The sequence below is a fragment of the Nothobranchius furzeri genome, chromosome 1 (assembly GCF_043380555.1).
Source record: "Nothobranchius furzeri strain GRZ-AD chromosome 1, NfurGRZ-RIMD1, whole genome shotgun sequence".
Classification (NCBI taxonomy): domain Eukaryota; kingdom Metazoa; phylum Chordata; class Actinopteri; order Cyprinodontiformes; family Nothobranchiidae; genus Nothobranchius; species Nothobranchius furzeri.
Window position 1 is genome coordinate 14925480 of NC_091741.1, and position 19860 is coordinate 14945339.

Sequence of the window (19860 nt, forward strand, 5' to 3'; positions counted from 1 at the left end):
ATGCCCTCTGTCAGACCGAGTGTTGACATGTGGCAAGACTCTCCTCGGGGCGCGTCTTGCTTGGGCTTCTCTCATGGAGGCCCTCAGTCCGACCCAGTGTTGACATATGTCAAGACGCTCCTCGGGGCGTGTCTTGCTTGGGCCTCTCTACTGGAGGCGCTCAGTCAGACCCAGTGTTGACATGTGGCAAGACGCTCCTCTGGGCGCGTCTTGCTTGGGCTTCTCTCCTGGAGACCCTCAGTCAGACCCATTGTTGACATGTGGCAAGACGCTCCTCGGGGCAAGTCTTGCTTGGGCCTCTCTCCTGGAGGCGCTCAGTCAGACTGAGTAGTGACATGTGGCCTGACGCTCCTCGGGGCGCGTCTTGCTTGGGCCTCTCTCCTGGAGGCGCTCAGTCAGACCCAGTGGTGACATGTGGCAAGACACTCCTCTGGGCGCGTCTTGCTTGGGCCTCTCTCCTAGAGGCCCTCTGTCAGACCCAGTGTTGACATGTGGCAAGACTCTCCTCGGGGCGCGTCTTGCTTGGGCTTCTTTCATGGAGGCCCTCAATCCGACCCAGTGTTGACATATGTCAAGACGCTCCTCGGGGCATGTCTTGCTTGGGCCTCTCTACTGGAGGCGCTCAGTCAGACCCAGTGTTGACATGTGGCAAGACGCTCCTCTGGGCGCGTCTTGCTTGGGCTTCTCTCCTGGAGACCCTCAGTCAGACCCATTGTTGACATGTGGCAAGACGCTCCTCGGGGCAAGTCTTGCTTGGGCCTCTCTCCTGGAGGCGCTCAGTCAGACCGAGTAGTCACATGTGGCAAGACGCTCCTCGGGGCGCGTCTTGCTTGGACCTCCCTCCTGGAGGCGCTCAGTCAGACTGAGTAGTGACATGTGGCAAGACGCTCCTCGGGGCGCGTCTTGCTTCGGCCTCTCTCCTGGAGGCGCTCAGTCAGACCGAGTGCTGACATAAGGCAAGACGCTCCTCGGGGCGCGTCTTGCTGGGGCCTCTCTCCTGGAGGTGCTCAATCAGACCCAGTGGTGACACGTGGCAAGACGCTCCTCTGGGCGCGTCTTGCTTGGGCCTCTCTCCTGGAGGAGCTCAGTCAGACCCAGTGTTGACTCGTGGCAAGACGCTCCTCGGGGCGCATCTTGCTTGGGCCTCTCTCCTGGAGGCGCTCAGTCAGAAACAGTGTTGACATGTGGCAAGACACTCCTCAGGGCGCGTCTTGCTTGGGCTTCTCTCATGGAGGCCCTCAGTAAGACCCATTGTTGACATGTGGAAAGAAGCTCCTCGGGGCGCGTCTTGCTTTGGCTTCTCTCCTGGAGCCCCTCAGTCAGACCCATTGTTGACACGTGGCAAGACGCTCCTCGGGGCGCGTATTGCTTGGGCCTCTCTCCTGGATGCCCTCTGTCAGACCCAGTGTTGACATGTGGCAAGACTCTCCTCGGGGCGCGTCTTGCTGGGGCCTCTCTCCTGGAGGCGCTCAGTCAGACCCAGTGTTGGCATGTGGCAAGACACTCCTCGGGGCGCGTCTTGGTTGGGCCTCTCTCCTGGAGGCGCTCATTCAGACCCAGTGGTGACATGTGGCAAGACGCTCCTCGGGGCGCGTATTGCTTCGGCCTCTCTCCTGAATGCCCTCTGTCAGACCGAGTGTTGACATGTGGCAAGACTCTCCTCGGGGCGCGTCTTGCTTGGGCTTCTCTCATGGAGGCCCTCAGTCCGACCCAGTGTTGACATATGTCAAGACGCTCCTCGGGGCTTGTCTTGCTTGGGCCTCTCTACTGGAGGCGCTCAGTCAGACCCAGTGTTGACATGTGGCAAGACGCTCCTCTGGGCGCGTCTTGCTTGGGCTTCTCTCCTGGAGACCCTCAGTCAGACCCATTGTTGACATGTGGCAAGACGCTCCTCGGGGCAAGTCTTGCTTGGGCCTCTTTCCTGGAGGCGCTCAGTCAGACCGAGTAGTGACATGTAGCCTGACGCTCCTCGGGGCGCGTCTTGCTTGGGCCTCTCTCCTGGAGGCGCTCAGTCAGACCCAGTGGTGACATTTGGCAAGACGCTCCTCGGGGCGCGTATTGCTTCGGCCTCTCTCCTGAATGCCCTCTGTCAGACCGAGTGTTGACATGTGGCAAGACTCTCCTCGGGGCGCGTCTTGCTTGGGCTTCTCTCCTGGAGGCCCTCTGTCAGACCCAGTGTTGACATGTGGCAAGACGCTCCTCCGGGCGCATCTTGCTTGGGCCTCTCTCCTGGAGGCCCTCAGTCAGACCCATTGTTGACATGTGGCAAGACGCTCCTCGGGGCGCGTCTTGCTTGGGCCTCTCTCCTGGAGGCGCTCAGTCAGACCGAGTGCTGACATAAGGCAAGACGCTCCTCGGGGCGCGTCTTGCAGGGGCCTCTCTCCTGGAGGCGCTCAGTCAGACCCAGTGCTGACATGTGGCAAGACGCTCCTCGGGGCGCGTCTTGCTTGGGCCTCTCTCCTGGAGGCGCTCAGTCAGACCCAGTGTTTACAATGTGTCAAGACGCTCCTCGGGGCGTGTCTTGCTTGGGCCTCTCTCCTGGAGGCGCTCAGTCAGACCCAGTGTTGACATGTGGCAAGACGCTCCTCGGGGCGCGTCTTGCTTGGGCCTCTCTCCTGGAGGCGCTCAGTCAGACCCAGTGTTGACACGTGGCAAGACGCTCCTCGTGGCGCGTCTTGCTTGGGCCTCTCTCCTGGAGGCGCTCAGTCAGACCCAGTGTTGGCACGTGGCAAGACGCTCCTCGGGGCGCGTATTGCTTCGGCCTCTCTCCTGAATGCCCTCTGTCAGACCGAGTGTTGACATGTGGCAAGACTATCCTCGGGGCGCGTCTTGCTTGGGCTTCTCTCATGGAGGCGCCCCGAGGAGCGTCTTGCCACATGTGAAAACTGGGTCTGACTGAGCGCCTCCAGGAGAGAGGCCCAAGCAAGACGCGCCCGGAGGAGCGTCTTGCCACATGTCAGCACTCGGTCTGACTGAGCGCCTCCAGGAGAGAGGCCCAAGCAAGACGCGCCCCGAGGAGCATCTTGACACATGTCTCCTCTGGGTCTGACTGAGCGCCTCCAGGAGAGAGGCCCAAGCAAGACGTGCCCCGAGGAGCGTCTTGAGGCCCAAGCAAGACGCGCCCCGAGGAGCGTCTTGCCACATGTCACCTCTGGTTCTGACTGAGCGCCTCCAGGAGAGAGGCCCAAGCAAGACGCGCCCCGAGGAGCCCTTTGCCACATGTCAACACTGGGTCTGACTGAGCGCCTCCAGGAGAGAGGCCCAAGCAAGACACGCCCCGAGGAGCGTCTTGCCACATGTCAACACTGGGTCTGACAGAGGGCATCCAGGAGAGAGGCCCAAGCAATACGCGCCCCGAGGAGCGTCTTGCCACATGTCAACACTGGGTCTGACTGAGTGCCTCCATGAGAGAAGCCCCAGCAAGACGCGCCCCGAGGAGCGTCTTGCCACATGTCAACACTGGGTCTGACTGAGCACCTCCAGGAGAGAGGCCCAAGCAAGAAGCGCCCCGAGGAGCGTCTTGCCACATGTCAACACTGGGTCTGACCGAGCGCCTCCAGGAGAGAGGCCCGAGGAGCGTCTTGCCACATGTCACCTCTGGGTCTGACTGAGCGCCTCCAGGAGAGAGGCGCAAGCAAGAAACGCCCGGGGAGCGTCTTGACACATGTCAACACTGGGTCTGACAGAGCGCCTCCAGGAGAGAGGCCCCAGCAAGACGCGCCCCTAGGAGCGTCTTGCCACATGTCAGCACTCGGTCTGACTGAGCGCCTCCAGGAGAGAGGCCCAAGCAAGAAGCGCCCCGAGTAGCGTCTTGCCACATTTCAACAATGGGTCTGACTGAGGGCCTCAGTCCGACCCAGTGTTGACATATGTCAAGACGCTCCTCGGGGCTTGTCTTGCTTGGGCCTCTCTACTGGAGGCGCTCAGTCAGACCCAGTGTTGACATGTGGCAAGACGCTCCTCTGGGCGTGTCTTGCTTGGGCTTCTCTCCTGGAGACCCTCAGTCAGACCCATTGTTGACATGTGGCAAGACGCTCCTCGGGGCAAGTCTTGCTTGGGCCTCTCTCCTGGAGGCGCTCAGTCAGACCGAGTAGTGACATGTGGCCTGACGCTCCTCGGGGCGCGTCTTGCTTGGGCCTCTCTCCTGGAGGCGCTCAGTCAGACCCAGTGGTGACATGTGGCAAGACGCTCCTCGGGGCGCGTATTGCTTCGGCCTCTCTCCTGAATGCCCTCTGTCAGACCGAGTGTTGACATGTGGCAAGACTCTCCTCGGGGCGCGTCTTGCTTGGGCTTCTCTCATGGAGGCCCTCAGTCCGACCCAGTGTTGACATATGTCAAGACGCTCCTCGGGGCGTGTCTTGCTTGGGCCTCTCTACTGGAGGCGCTCAGTCAGACCCAGTGTTGACATGTGGCAAGACGCTCCTCTGGGCGCGTCTTGCTTGGGCTTCTCTCCTGGAGACCCTCAGTCAGACCCATTGTTGACATGTGGCAAGACGCTCCTCGGGGCAAGTCTTGCTTGGGCCTCTCTCCTGGAGGCGCTCAGTCAGACTGAGTAGTGACATGTGGCCTGACGCTCCTCGGGGCGCGTCTTGCTTGGGCCTCTCTCCTGGAGGCGCTCAGTCAGACCCAGTGGTGACATGTGGCAAGACACTCCTCTGGGCGCGTCTTGCTTGGGCCTCTCTCCTAGAGGCCCTCTGTCAGACCCAGTGTTGACATGTGGCAAGACTCTCCTCGGGGCGCGTCTTGCTTGGGCTTCTCTCATGGAGGCCCTCAATCCGACCCAGTGTTGACATATGTCAAGACGCTCCTCGGGGCATGTCTTGCTTGGGCCTCTCTTTTGGAGGCGCTCAGTCAGACCCAGTGTTGACATGTGGCAAGACGCTCCTCTGGGCGCGTCTTGCTTGGGCTTCTCTCCTGGAGACCCTCAGTCAGACCCATTGTTGACATGTGGCAAGACGCTCCTCGGGGCAAGTCTTGCTTGGGCCTCTCTCCTGGAGGCGCTCAGTCAGACCGAGTAGTGACATGTGGCAAGACGCTCCTCGGGGCGCGTCTTGCTTGGACCTCCCTCCTGGAGGCGCTCAGTCAGACTGAGTAGTGACATGTGGCAAGACGCTCCTCGGGGCGCGTCTTGCTTCGGCCTCTCTCCTGGAGGCGCTCAGTCAGACCGAGTGCTGACATAAGGCAAGACGCTCCTCGGGGCGCGTCTTGCTGGGGCCTCTCTCCTGGAGGTGCTCAATCAGACCCAGTGGTGACACGTGGCAAGACGCTCCTCTGCGCGCGTCTTGCTTGGGCCTCTCTCCTGGAGGAGCTCAGTCAGACCCAGTGTTGACTCGTGGCAAGACGCTCCTCGGGGCGCATCTTGCTTGGGCCTCTCTCCTGGAGGCGCTCAGTCAGAAACAGTGTTGACATGTGGCAAGACGCTCCTCGGGGCGCGTATTGCTTGGGCCTCTCTCCTGGATGCCCTCTGTCAGACCCAGTGTTGACATGTGGCAAGACTCTCCTCGGGGCGCGTCTTGCTTGGACCTCTCTCCTGGAGGCGCTCAGTCAGACCGAGTAGTGACATGTGGCAAGACGCTCCTCGGGGCGCGTCTTGCTTGGGCCTCTCTCCTGGAGGCGCTCAATTAGACCCAGTGTTGACATGTGGCAAGACGCTCCTCGGGGCGCGTCTTGCTTGGGCTTCTCTCCTGGAGGCCCTCAGTCAGACCCATTGTTGACATGTGGCAAGACGCTCCTCGGGGCGCTTCTTGCTTGGGCCTCTCTCCTGGAGGCGCTCAGTCAGACCGAGTGCTGACATGTGGCAAGATGCTCCTCGGGGCGCGTCTTGCTGGGGCCTCTCTCCTGGAGGTGCTCAGTCAGACCCAGTGTTGACATGTGTCAAGACGCTCCTCGGGCGTTTCTTGCTTGCGCCTCTCTCCTGGAGGCGCTCAGTCAGACCGAGAGGTGACATGTGGCAAGACGCTCCTTGGGCCTCTCTCCTGGAGGCGCTCGGTCAGACCCAGTGTTGACATGTGGCAAGACGCTCCTCGGGGCGTGTCTTGCTTGGGCCTCTCTCCTGGAGGCGCTCAGTCAGACCCAGTGGTGACATGTGGCAAGACACTCCTCTGGGCGCGTCTTGCTTGGGCCTCTCTCCTAGAGGCCCTCTGTCAGACCCAGTGTTGACATGTGGCAAGACACTCCTCGGGGCGCGTCTTGCTTGGGCTTCTCTCATGGAGGCCCTCAGTCCGACCCAGTGTTGACATATGTCAAGACGCTCCTCGGGGCATGTCTTGCTTGGGCCTCTCTACTGGAGGCGCTCAGTCAGACCCAGTGTTGACATGTGGCAAGACGCTCCTCTGGGCGCGTCTTGCTTGGGCTTCTCTCCTGGAGACCCTCAGTCAGACCCATTGTTGACATGTGGCAAGACGCTCCTCGGGGCAAGTCTTGCTTGGGCCTCTCTCCTGGAGGAGCTCAGTCAGACCCAGTGGTGACTCGTGGCAAGACGCTCCTCGGGGCGCATCTTGCTTGGGCCTCTCTCCTGGAGGCGCTAAGTCAGGCCCAGTGTTGACACGTGGCAAGACGCTAATCGGGGCGCGTCTTGCTTGGGCCTCTCTCCTTGAGGCGCTCAGTCAGAAACAGTGTTGACATGTGGCAAGACACTCCTCAGGGCGCGTCTTGCTTGGGCTTCTCTCATGGAGGCCCTCAGTAAGACCCATTGTTGACATGTGGAAAGAAGCTCCTCGGGGCGCGTCTTGCTTTGGCTTCTCTCCTGGAGCCCCTCAGTCAGACCCATTGTTGACATGTGGCAAGACGCTCCTCGGGGCGCGTATTGCTTGGGCCTCTCTCCTGGATGCCCTCTGTCAAACCCAGTGTTGACATGTGGCAAGACTCTCCTCGGGGCGCGTCTTGCTTGGACCTCTCTCCTCAAGGCGCTCAGTCAGACCGAGTAGTGACATGTGGCAAGACGCTCCTCGGGGCGCGTCTTGCTTGGGCCTCTCTCCTGGAGGCGCTCAATTAGACCCAGTGTTGACATGTGGCAAGACGCTCCTCGGGGCGCGTCTTGCTTGGGCTTCTCTCCTGGAGGCCCTCAGTCAGACCCATTGTTGACATGTGGCAAGACGCTCCTCGGGGCGCTTCTTGCTTGGGCCTCTCTCCTGGAGGCGCTCAGTCAGACCGAGTGCTGACATATGGCAAGATGCTCCTCGGGGCGCGTCTTGCTGGGGCCTCTCTCCTGGAGGCGCTCAGTCAGTTCCAGTGTTGACATGTGTCAAGACGCTCCTCGGGCGTTTCTTGCTTGCGCCTCTCTCCTGGAGGCGCTCAGTCAGACCCAGAGGTGACATGTGGCAAGATGCTCCTCGGGCCTCTCTCCTGGAGGCGCTCGGTCAGACCCAGTTTTGACATGTGGCAAGACGCTCCTCGGGGCGCTTCTTAATTGGGCCTCTCTCCTGGAGGTGCTCAGTCAGACCCAGTGTTGACATGTGGCAAGACGCTCGTCGGGGCACGTCTTGCTTGGGCCTCTCTCCTGGAGGCGCTCAGTCAGACCCAGAGGAGACATGTGTCAAGATGCTCCTCGGGGCGCGTCTTGCTTGGGCCTCTCTCCTGGGGGCGCTCAGTCAGACCGAGTGCTGACATGTTGCAAGACGCTCCTCGGGCGCGTCTTGGTTGGGCTTCTCTCCTGGAGGCGCTCATTCAGACCCAGTGGTGACATGTGGCAACACGCTCCTCGGGGCGCGTATTGCTTGGACCTCTCTCCTGAATGCCCTCTGTCAGACCGAGTGTTGACATGTGGCAAGACTCTCCTCGGGGCGCATCTTGCTGGGGCTTCTCTCATGGAGGCACTCAGTCAGACCCAGTGTTGACATGTGGCAAGATGCTCGTCGGGGCACGTCTTGCTTGGGCCTCTCTCCTGGAGGCGCTCAGTCAGACCCAGAGGAGACATGTGTCAAGATGCTCCTCGGGGCGCGTCTTGCTTGGGCCTCTCTCCTGGGGGCGCTCAGTCAGACCGAGTGCTGACATGTTGCAAGACGCTCCTCGGGCGCGTCTTGGTTGGGCTTCTCTCCTGGAGGCGCTCATTCAGACCCAGTGGTGACATGTGGCAACACGCTCCTCGGGGCGCGTATTGCTTGGACCTCTCTCCTGAATGCCCTCTGTCAGACCGAGTGTTGACATGTGGCAAGACTCTCCTCGGGGCGCGTCTTGCTGGGGCCTCTCTCCTGCAGGCACTCAGTCAGACCCAGTGCTGACATGTGGCAAGACGCTCCTCGGGGCGCGTCTTGCTTGGGCCTCTCTCCTGGAGGCGCTCAGTCAGACTGAGTAGTGACATGTGGCCTGACGCTCCTCGGGGCGCGTCTTGCTTGGGCCTCTCTCCTGGAGGCCCTCTGTCAGTCCCAGTGTTGACATGTGTCAAGACGCTCCTCGGGGCGCGTTTTGCTTGGGCTTCTCTCCTGGAGGCCCTCAGTCAGACCCATTGTTGACATGTGGCAAGACGCTCCTCGGGGCGCGTCTTGCTTGGGCTTCTCTCCTGGAGGCGCTCAGACAGACCCAGTGTTGACATGTGACAAGACGCTCCTCGGGGCGCGTCTTGCTTGGGCCTCTCTCCTGGAGGCCCTCTGTCAGACCCAGTGTTGACATGTGGCAAGACGCTCCTCCTGGCGCATCTTGCTTGGGCCTCTCTCCTGGAGGCCCTCAGTCATACCCATTGTTGACATGTGGCAAGACGCTCCTCGGGGCGCGTCTTGCTTGGGCCTCTCTCCTGGAGGCGCTCAGTCAGACCGAGTGCTGACATAAGGCAAGACGCTCCTCGGGGCGCGTCTTGCTGGGGCCTCTCTCCTGGAGGCGCTCAGTCAGACCCAGTGTTGACATGTGGCAAGACGCTCCTCGGGGCGCGTCTTGCTTGGGCCTCTCTCCTGGAGGCGCTCAGTCAGACCCAGTGTTGACATGTGGCAAGACGCTCCTCGGGGCGCGTCTTGCTTGGGCCTCTCTCCTGGAGGCGCCCAGTCAGACCCAGTGGTGACACGTGGAAAGACGCTCCTCGGGGCACATCTTGCTTGGGCCTCTCTCCTGGAGGCGCTCAGTCAGACCCAGTGTTGGCATGTGGCAAGACACTCCTCGGGATGCGTCTTGGTTGGGCCTCTCTCCTGGAGGCGCTCATTCAGACCCAGTGGTGACATGTGGCAAGACGCTCCTCGGGGCGCGTATTGCTTCGGCCTCTCTCCTGAATGCCCTCTGTCAGACCGAGTGTTGACATGTGGCAAGACTCTCCTCGGGGCGCGTCTTGCTTGGGCTTCTCTCATGGAGGCCCTCAGTCCGACCCAGTGTTGACATATGTCAAGACGCTCCTCGGGGCATGTCTTGCTTGGGCCTCTCTACTGGAGGCGCTCAGTCAGACCCAGTGTTGACATGTGGCAAGACGCTCCCTGGGGCGCGTCTTGCTGGGGCTTCTCTCATGGAGGCACTCAGTCAGACCCAGTGTTGACATGTGGCAAGATGCTCGTCGGGGCACGTCTTGCTTGGGCCTCTCTCCTGGAGGCGCTCAGTCAGACCCAGAGGAGACATGTGTCAAGATGCTCCTCGGGGCGCGTCTTGCTTGGGCCTCTCTCCTGGGGGCGCTCAGTCAGACCGAGTGCTGACATGTTGCAAGACGCTCCTCGGGCGCGTCTTGGTTGGGCCTCTCTCCTGGAGGCGCTCATTCAGACCCAGTGGTGACATGTGGCAACACGCTCCTCGGGGCGCGTATTGCTTGGACCTCTCTCCTGAATGCCCTCTGTCAGACCGAGTGTTGACATGTGGCAAGACTCTCCTCGGGGCGCGTCTTGCTGGGGCCTCTCTCCTGCAGGCACTCAGTCAGACCCAGTGCTGACATGTGGCAAGACGCTCCTCGGGGCGCGTCTTGCTTGGGCCACTCTCCTGGAGGCGCTCAGTCAGACTGAGTAGTGACATGTGGCCTGACGCTCCTCGGGGCGAGTCTTGCTTGGGCCTCTCTCCTGGAGGCCCTCTGTCAGTCCCAGTGTTGACATGTGTCAAGACGCTCCTCGGGGCGCGTTTTGCTTGGGCTTCTCTCCTGGAGGCCCTCAGTCAGACCCATTGTTGACATGTGGCAAGACGCTCCTCGGGGCGCGTCTTGCTTGGGCTTCTCTCCTGGAGGCGCTCAGACAGACCCAGTGTTGACATGTGACAAGACGCTCCTCGGGGCGCGTCTTGCTTGGGCCTCTCTCCTGGAGGCCCTCTGTCAGACCCAGTGTTGACATGTGGCAAGACGCTCCTCCTGGCGCATCTTGCTTGGGCCTCTCTCCTGGAGGCCCTCAGTCAGACCCATTGTTGACATGTGGCAAGACGCTCCTCGGGGCGCGTCTTGCTTGGGCCTCTCTCCTGGAGGCGCTCAGTCAGACCGAGTGCTGACATAAGGCAAGACGCTCCTCGGGGCGCGTCTTGCTGGGGCCTCTCTCCTGGAGGCGCTCAGTCAGACCCAGTGTTGACATGTGGCAAGACGCTCCTCGGGGCGCGTCTTGCTTGGGCCTCTCTCCTGGAGGCCCTCAGTCAGACCCAGTGTTGACATGTGGCAAGACGCTCCTCGGGGCGCGTCTTGCTTGGGCCTCTCTCCTGGAGGCGCCCAGTCAGACCCAGTGGTGACACGTGGAAAGACGCTCCTCGGGGCACATCTTGCTTGGGCCTCTCTCCTGGAGGCGCTCAGTCAGACCCAGTGTTGACACGTGGCAAGACGCTCCTCGTGGCGCGTCTTGCTTGGGCCTCTCTCCTGGAGGCGCTCAGTCAGACCCAGTGTTGGCATGTGGCAAGACACTCCTCGGGACGCATCTTGGTTGGGCCTCTCTCCTGGAGGCGCTCATTCAGACCCAGTGGTGACATGTGGCAAGACGCTCCTCGGGGCGCGTATTGCTTCGGCCTCTCTCCTGAATGCCCTCTGTCAGACCGAGTGTTGACATGTGGCAAGACTCTCCTCGGGGCGCGTCTTGCTTGGGCTTCTCTCATGGAGGCCCTCAGTCCGACCCAGTGTTGACATATGTCAAGACGCTCCTCGGGGCATGTCTTGCTTCGGCCTCTCTACTGGAGGCGCTCAGTCAGTCCCAGTGTTGACATGTGGCAAGACGCTCCTCTGGGCGCGTCTTGCTTGGGCTTCTCTCCTGGAGACCCTCAGTCAGACTCATTGTTGACATGTGGCAAGACGCTCCTCGGGGCAAGTCTTGCTTGGGCCTCTCTCCTGGAGGCGCTCAGTCAGACCGAGTAGTGACATGTGGCAAGACGCTCCTCGGGGCGCGTCTTGCTTGGACCTCCCTCCTGGAGGCGCTCAGTCAGACCGAGTAGCAACATTTGGCAAGACGCTCCTCGGGGCGCGTCTTGCTTGGACCTCTCTCCTGGAGGCGCTCAGTTAGACCGAGTAGTGACATGTTGCAAGACGCTCCTCGGGGCGCGTCTTGCTTCGGCCTCTCTCCTGGAGGCGCTCAGTCAGACCGAGTGCTGACATAAGGCAAGACGCTCCTCGGGGCGCGTCTTGCTGGGGCCTCTCTCCTGGAGGTGCTCAATCAGACCCAGTGGTGACACGTGGCAAGACGCTCCTCTGGGCGCGTCTTGCTTGGGCCTCTCTCCTGGAGGCGCTCAGTCAGACCCAGTGTTGGCATGTGGCAAGACACTCCTCGGGACGCGTCTTGGTTGGGCCTCTCTCCTGGAGGCGCTCATTCAGACCCAGTGGTGACATGTGGCAAGACGCTCCTCGGGGCGCGTATTGCTTCGGCCTCTCTCCTGAATGCCCTCTGTCAGACCGAGTGTTGACATGTGATAAGACTCTCCTCGGGGCGCGTCTTGCTTGGGCTTCTCTCATGGAGGCCCTCAGTCCGACCCAGTGTTGACATATGTCAAGACGCTCCTCGGGGCATGTCTTGCTTGGGCCTCTCTACTGGAGGCGCTCAGTCAGACCCAGTGTTGACATGTGGCAAGACGCTCCTCGGGGCGCTTCTTGCTTGGGCCTCTCTCCTGGAGGCGCTCAGTCAGACCCAGAGGTGACATGTGGCAAGACGCTCCTCGGGCCTCTCTCCTGGAGGCGCTCGGTCAGACCCAGTGTTGACATGTGGCAAGACGCTCCTCGGGGCGCTTCTTGCTTGGGCCTCTCTCCTGGAGGTGCTCAGTCAGACCCAGTGTTGACATGTGGCAAGACGCTCCTGGGGGCGCGTCTTGCTGGGGCTTCTCTCATGGAGGCACTCAGTCAGACCCAGTGTTGACATGTGGCAAGATGCTCGTCGGGGCACGTCTTGCTAGTGCCTCTCTCCTGGAGGCGCTCAGTCAGACCCAGAGGAGACATGTGTCAAGATGCTCCTCGGGGCGCGTCTTGCTTGGGCCTCTCTCCTGGGGGCGCTCAGTCAGACCGAGTGCTGACATGTTGCAAGACGCTCCTCGGGCGCGTCTTGGTTGGGCCTCTCTCCTGGAGGCGCTCATTCAGACCCAGTGGTGACATGTGGCAAGACGCTCCTCGGGGCGCGTATTGCTTGGACCTCTCTCCTGAATGCCCTCTGTCAGACCGAGTGTTGACATGTTGCAAGACTCTCCTCGGGGCGCGTCTTGCTGGGGCCTCTCTCCTGGAGGCGCTCAGTCAGACCCAGTGCTGACATGTGGCAAGACGCTCCTCGGGGCGCGTCTTGCTTGGGCCTCTCTCCTGGAGGCGCTCAGTCAGACTGAGTAGTCACATGTGGCCTGACGCTCCTCGGGGCACGTCTTGCTTGGGCCTCTCTCCTGGAGGCGCTCAGTCAGACCCAGTGGTGACATGTGGCAAGACGCTCCTCGGGGCGCGTCTTGCTTGGGCCTCTCTCCTGGAGGCCCTCTGTCAGACCCAGTGTTGACATGTGTCAAGACGCTCCTCGGGGCGCGTCTTGCTTGGGCTTCTCTCCTGGAGGCCCTCAGTCAGACCCATTGTTGACATGTGGCAAGACGCTCCTCGGGGCGCGTCTTGCTTGGGCTTCTCTCCTGGAGGCGCTCAGACAGACCCAGTGTTGACATGTGACAAGACGCTCCTCGGGGCGCGTCTTGCTTGGGCCTCTCTCCTGGAGGCGCTCAGTCAGAACCAGAGGTGACATGTGGCAAGACGCTCCTCGGGGCTCGTCTTGCTTGGGCCTCTCTCCTGGAGGCCCTCTGTCAGACCCAGTGTTGACATGTGGCAAGACGCTCCTCCGGGCGCATCTTGCTTGGGCCTCTCTCCTTGAGGCCCTCAGTCAGACCCATTGTTGACATGTGGCAAGACGCTCCTCGGGGCGCGTCTTGCTTGGGCCTCTCTCCTGGAGGCGCTCAGTCAGACCGAGTGCTGACATAAGGCAAGACGCTCCTCGGGGCGCGTCTTGCTGGGGCCTCTCTCCTGGAGGCGCTCAGTCAGACCTAGTGCTGACATGTGGCAAGACGCTCCTCGGGGCGCGTCTGGCTTGGGCCTCTCTCCTGGAGGCGCTCAGTCAGACCCAGTGTTGACATGTGGCAAGACGCTCCTCGGGGCGCGTCTTGCTTGGGCCTCTCTCCTGGAGGCGCTCAGTCAGACCCAGTGTTGACATGTGGCAAGACGCTCCTCGGGGCGCGTCTTGCTTGGGCCTCTCTCCTGGAGGCGCCCAGTCAGACTCAGTGGTGACATGTGGCAAGACGCTCCTCGGGGCGCGTATTGCTTCGGCCTCTCTCCTGAATGCCCTCTGTCAGACCGAGTGTTGACATGTGGCAAGACTCTCCTCGGGGCGCGTCTTGCTTGGGCTTCTCTCATGGAGGCCCTCAGTCCGACCCAGTGTTGACATATGTCAAGAAGCTCCTCGGGGCATGTCATGCTTGGGCCTCTCTACTGGAGGCGCTCAGTCACACCCAGTGTTGACATGTGGCAAGACGCTCCTCGGGGCGCTTCTTGCTTGGGCCTCTCTCCTGGAGGCGCTCAGTCAGACCCAGAGGTGACATGTGGCAAGACGCTCCTCGGGCCTCTCTCCTGGAGGCGCTCGGTCAGACCCAGTGTTGACATGTGGCAAGACGCTCCTCGGGGCGCTTCTTGCTTGGGCCTCTCTCCTGGAGGTGCTCAGTCAGACCCAGTGTTGACATGTGGCAAGACGCTCCTCGGGGCGCGTCTTGCTGGGGCTTCTCTCATGGAGGCACTCAGTCAGACCCAGTGTTGACATGTGGCAAGATGCTCGTCGGGGCACGTCTTGCTAGTGCCTCTCTCCTGGAGGCGCTCAGTCAGACCCAGAGGAGACATGTGTCAAGATGCTCCTCGGGGCGCGTCTTGCTTGGGCCTCTCTCCTGGGGGCGCTCAGTCAGACCGAGTGCTGACATGTTGCAAGACGCTCCTCGGGCGCGTCTTGGTTGGGCCTCTCTCCTGGAGGCGCTCATTCAGACCCAGTGGTGACATGTGGCAAGACGCTCCTCGGGGCGCGTATTGCTTGGACCTCTCTCCTGAATGCCCTCTGTCAGACCGAGTGTTGACATGTTGCAAGACTCTCCTCGGGGCGCGTCTTGCTGGGGCCTCTCTCCTGGAGGCGCTCAGTCAGACCCAGTGCTGACATGTGGCAAGACGCTCCTCGGGGCGCGTCTTGCTTGGGCCTCTCTCCTGGAGGCGCTCAGTCAGACTGAGTAGTCACATGTGGCCTGACGCTCCTCGGGGCACGTCTTGCTTGGGCCTCTCTCCTGGAGGCGCTCAGTCAGACCCAGTGGTGACATGTGGCAAGACGCTCCTCGGGGCGCGTCTTGCTTGGGCCTCTCTCCTGGAGGCCCTCTGTCAGACCCAGTGTTGACATGTGTCAAGACGCTCCTCGGGGCGCGTCTTGCTTGGGCTTCTCTCCTGGAGGCCCTCAGTCAGACCCATTGTTGACATGTGGCAAGACGCTCCTCGGGGCGCGTCTTGCTTGGGCTTCTCTCCTGGAGGCGCTCAGACAGACCCAGTGTTGACATGTGACAAGACGCTCCTCGGGGCGCGTCTTGCTTGGGCCTCTCTCCTGGAGGCGCTCAGTCAGAACCAGAGGTGACATGTGGCAAGACGCTCCTCGGGGCTCGTCTTGCTTGGGCCTCTCTCCTGGAGGCCCTCTGTCAGACCCAGTGTTGACATGTGGCAAGACGCTCCTCCGGGCGCATCTTGCTTGGGCCTCTCTCCTTGAGGCCCTCAGTCAGACCCATTGTTGACTGGTGGCAAGACGCTCCTCGGGGTGCGTCTTGCTTGGGCCTCTCTCCTGGAGGCGCTCAGTCAGACCGAGTGCTGACATAAGGCAAGACGCTCCTCGGGGCGCGTCTTGCTGGGGCCTCTCTCCTGGAGGCGCTCAGTCAGACCTAGTGCTGACATGTGGCAAGACGCTCCTCGGGGCGCGTCTTGCTTGGGCCTCTCTCCTGGAGGCGCTCAGTCAGACCCAGTGTTGACATGTGGCAAGACGCTCCTCGGGGCGCGTCTTGCTTGGGCCTCTCTCCTGGAGGCGCTCAGTCAGACCCAGTGTTGACATGTGGCAAGACGCTCCTCGGGGCGCGTCTTGCTTGGGCCTCTCTCCTGGAGGCGCTCAGTCAGACCCAGTGGTGACACGTGGAAAGACGCTCCTCGGGGCACATCTTGCTTGGGCCTCTCTCCTGGAGGCGCTCAGTCAGACCCAGTGTTGACACGTGGCAAGACGCTCCTCGTGGCGCGTCTTGCTTGGGCCTCTCTCCTGGAGGCGCTCAGTCCGACCCAGTGTTGGCATGTGGCAAGACATTCCTCGGGACGCGTCTTGGTTGGGCCTCTCTCCTGGAGGCGCTCATTCAGACCCAGTGGTGACATGTGGCAAGACGCTCCTCTGGGCACGTCTTGCTTGGGCTTCTCTCCTGGAGACCCTCAGTCAGACTCATTGTTGACATGTGGCAAGACGCTCCTCGGGGCAAGTCTTGCTTGGGCCTCTCTCCTGGAGGCGCTCAGTCAGACCGAGTAGTGACATGTGGCAAGACGCTCCTCGGGGCGCGTCTTGCTTGGACCTCCCTCCTGGAGGCGCTCAGTCAGACCGAGTAGTAACATTTGGCAAGACGCTCCTCGGGGCGCGTCTTGCTTGGACCTCTCTCCTGGAGGTGCTCAATCAGACCCAGTGGTGACACGTGGCAAGACGCTCCTCTGGGCGCGTCTTGCTTGGGCCTCTCTCCTGGAGGCGCTCAGTCAGACCCAGTGGTGACACGTGGCAAGACGCTCCTCGGGGCGCGTCTTGCTTGGGCCTCTCTCCTGGAGGCGCTCAGTCAGACCCAGTGTTGGCATGTGGCAAGACACTCCTCGGGACGCGTCTTGGTTGGGCCTCTCTCCTGGAGGCGCTCATTCAGACCCAGTGGTGACATGTGGCAAGACGCTCCTCGGGGCGCGTCTTGCTTGAGCTTCTCTCATGGAGGCCCTCAGTCCGACCCAGTGTTGACATATGTCAAGACGCTCCTCGGGGCATGTCTTGCTTGGGCCTCTCTACTGGAGGCGCTCAGTCAGACCCAGTGTTGACATGTGGCAAGACGCTCCTCTGGGCGCGTCTTGCTTGGGCTTCTCTCCTGGAGACCCTCAGTCAGACTCATTGTTGACATGTGGCAAGACGCTCCTCGGGGCAAGTCTTGCTTGGGCCTCTCTCCTGGAGGCGCTCAGTCAGACCGAGTAGTGACATGTGGCAAGACGCTCCTCGGGGCGCGTCTTGCTTGGACCTCCCTCCTGGAGGCGCTCAGTCAGACCGAGTAGTAACATTTGGCAAGACGCTCCTCGGGGCGCGTCTTCCTTGGACCTCTCTCCTGGAGGCGCTCAGTTAGACCGAGTAGTGACATGTGGCAAGACGCTCCTCGGGGCGCGTCTTGCTTCGGCCTCTCTCCTGGAGGCGCTCAGTCAGACTGAGTGCTGACATAAGGCAAGACGCTCCTCTGGGCGCGTCTTGCTTGGGCCTCTCTCCTGGAGGAGCTCAGTCAGACCCAGTGGTGACACGTGGCAAGACGCTCCTCGGGGCGCATCTTGCTTCGGCCTCTCTCCTGGAGGAGCTAAGTCAGACCCAGTGTTGACACGTGGCAAGACGCTCCTCGGGGCGCGTCTTGCTTGGGCCTCTCTCCTGGAGGCGCTCAGTCAGACACAGTGTTGACATGTGGCAAGACACTCCTCGGGGCGCGTCTTGCTTGGGCTTCTCTCATGGAGGCCCTCAGTATGACCCATTGTTGACATGTGGAAAGAAGCTCCTCGGGGCGCGTCTTGCTTTGGCTTCTCTCCTGGAGCCCCTCAGTCTGACCCATTGTTGACATGTGGCAAGACGCTCCTCGGGGCGCGTATTGCTTGGGCCTCTCTCCTGGATGCCCTCTGTCAGACCCAGTGTTGACATGTGGCAAGACTCTCCTCGGGGCGCGTCTTGCTTGGACCTCTCTCCTGGAGGCGCTCAGTCAGACCGAGTAGTGACATGTGGCAAGACGCTCCTCGGGGCGCGTCTTGCTTGGGCCTCTCTCCTGGAGGCGCTCAATTAGACCCAGTGTTGACATGTGGCAAGATGCTCCTCGGGGCGCGTCTTGCTTGGGCTTCTCTCCTGCAGGCCCTCAGTCAGACCCATTGTTGACATGTGGCAAGACGCTCCTCGGGGCGCGTCTTGCTTGGGCTTCTCTCCTGGAGGCCCTCAGTCAGACCCATTGTTGACATGTGGCAAGACGCTCCTCGGGGCGCGTCTTGCTGGGGCCTCTCTCCTGGAGGCGCTCAGTCAGACCCAGTGTTGACATGTGTCAAGACGCTCCTCGGGCGTTTCTTGCTTGCGCCTCTCTCCTGGAGGCGCTCAGTCAGACCCAGAGGTGACATGTGGCAAGACGCTCCTCGGGCCTCTCTCCTGGAGGCGCTCGATCAGACCCAGTGTTGACATGTGGCAAGACGCTCCTCGGGGCGCTTCTTGCTTGGGCCTCTCTCCTGGAGGTGCTCAGTCAGACCCAGTGTTGACATGTGGCAAGACGCTCCTCGGGGCGCGTCTTGCTGGGGCTTCTCTCATGGAGGCACTCTGTCAGACCCAGTGTTGACATGTGGCAAGATGCTCGTCGGGGCACGTCTTGCTTGGGCCTCTCTCCTGGAGGCGCTCAGTCAGACCCAGAGGAGACATGTGTCAAGATGCTCCTCGGGGAGCGTCTTGCTTGGGCCTCTCTCCTGGAGGCGCTTAGTCAGACCGAGTGCTGACATGTTGCAAGACGCTCCTCGGGCGCGTCTTGCTTGGGCCTCTCTCCTGGAGGCGCTCAGTCAGACCCAGTGTTCACATGTGGCAAGACGCTCCTCGGGGCGCGTCTTGCTTGGGCCTCTCTCCTGGAGGCTCTCAGTCAGACCCAGTGTTGACACGTGGCAAGACGCTCCTCGTGGCGCGTCTTGGTTGGGCCTCTCTCCTGGAGGCGCTCATTCAGACCCACTGGTGACATGTGGCAAGACGCTCCTCGGGGCGCGTATTGCTTGGACCTCTCTCCTGAATGCCCTCTGTCAGACCGAGTGTTGACATGTGGCAAGACTCTCCTCGGGGCGCGTCTTGCTGGGGCCTCTCACCTGGAGGCGCTCAGTCAGACCCAGTGCTGACATGTGGCAAGACGCTCCTCGGGGTGCGTCTTGCTTGGGCCTCTCTCCTGGAGGCGCTCAGTCAGACTGAGTAGTGACATGTGGCCTGACGCTCCTCGGGGCGCGTCTTGCTTGGGCCTCTCTCCTGGAGGCGCTCAGTCAGACCCAGTGGTGACATGTGGCAAGACACTCCTCGGGGCGCGTCTTGCTTGGGCCTCTCTCCTGGAGGCCCTCTGTCAGACCCAGTGTTGAAATGTGTCAAGACGCTCCTCGGGGCGCGTCTTGCTTGGACTTCTCTCCTGGAGGCCCTCAGTCAGACCCATTGTTGACATGTGGCAAGACGCTCCTCGGGGCGCGTCTTGCTTGGGCTTCTCTCCTGGAGGCGCTCAGACAGACCCATTGTTGACATGTGACAAGACGCTCCTCGGGGCGCGTCTTGCTTGGGCCTCTCTCCTGGAGGCGCTCAGTCAGAACCAGAGGTGACATGTAGCAAGACGCTCCTCGGGGCTCGTCTTGCTTGGGCCTCTCTCCTGGAGGCCCTCTGTCAGACCCAGTGTTGACATGTGGCAAGACGCTCCTCCGGGCGCATCTTGCTTGGGCCTCTCTCCTGGAGGCCCTCAGTCAGACCCATTGTTGACATGTGGCAAGACGCTCCTCGGGGCGCGTCTTGCTTGGGCCTCTCTCCTGGAGGCGCTCAGTCAGACCGAGTGCTGACATAAGGCAAGACGCTCCAAAACAAGCGCGTGCCCACGCCCGATCCGTGGAAGCACGTAGAACTAGCAAACGTACTAGCAGAAATCAACGATCGCACACGGGTCATTGAGTGTGTACAGGGTTCGTCTGCGTGTGTGGCATTGGGCAATCTAGCGGCAACCGAGTGGCCTGAAGGCGGAACCGGCCAACCCGTCGCCTTCACCATCGTTGTGCTTCGAGATGAACTATTGCTAAAGATGATCGTCCTCGTCAACCACGGCGCTACCAGAGTTACCACGACATGCGCCTTAAAAGCGTTCTCGTTTGGGTCAGCGCCACCAGAATTGAATCGGCAAGTCAGCGGATATTACACAACTCGTAACAAAGACCCTCTCCGCGACCTCGCGGCGAGTGTGCGCAGTGTACAGCAAATGACAAACGATGTTGCGAGCGATATATCGGAAAAACTTTGCACTCACGTGACGGTCGCCACTGCAGGTTGTGTGAGTCTCGCGCAAAGGGCCATATCAAACGTGCGCAAGCTAGTGACAAGCAACTTCACCAGATCCGTAGATTCTGCATACGCTTGGATACGAATGAAAGTATTGAGAGATAACACCGACACGAGTTGCGTGGCGGCGCTGGCTGCAGTCGCTACAACACTGGATTTATTAATCAACGTAATTGTGATCGTAATGGCGTAT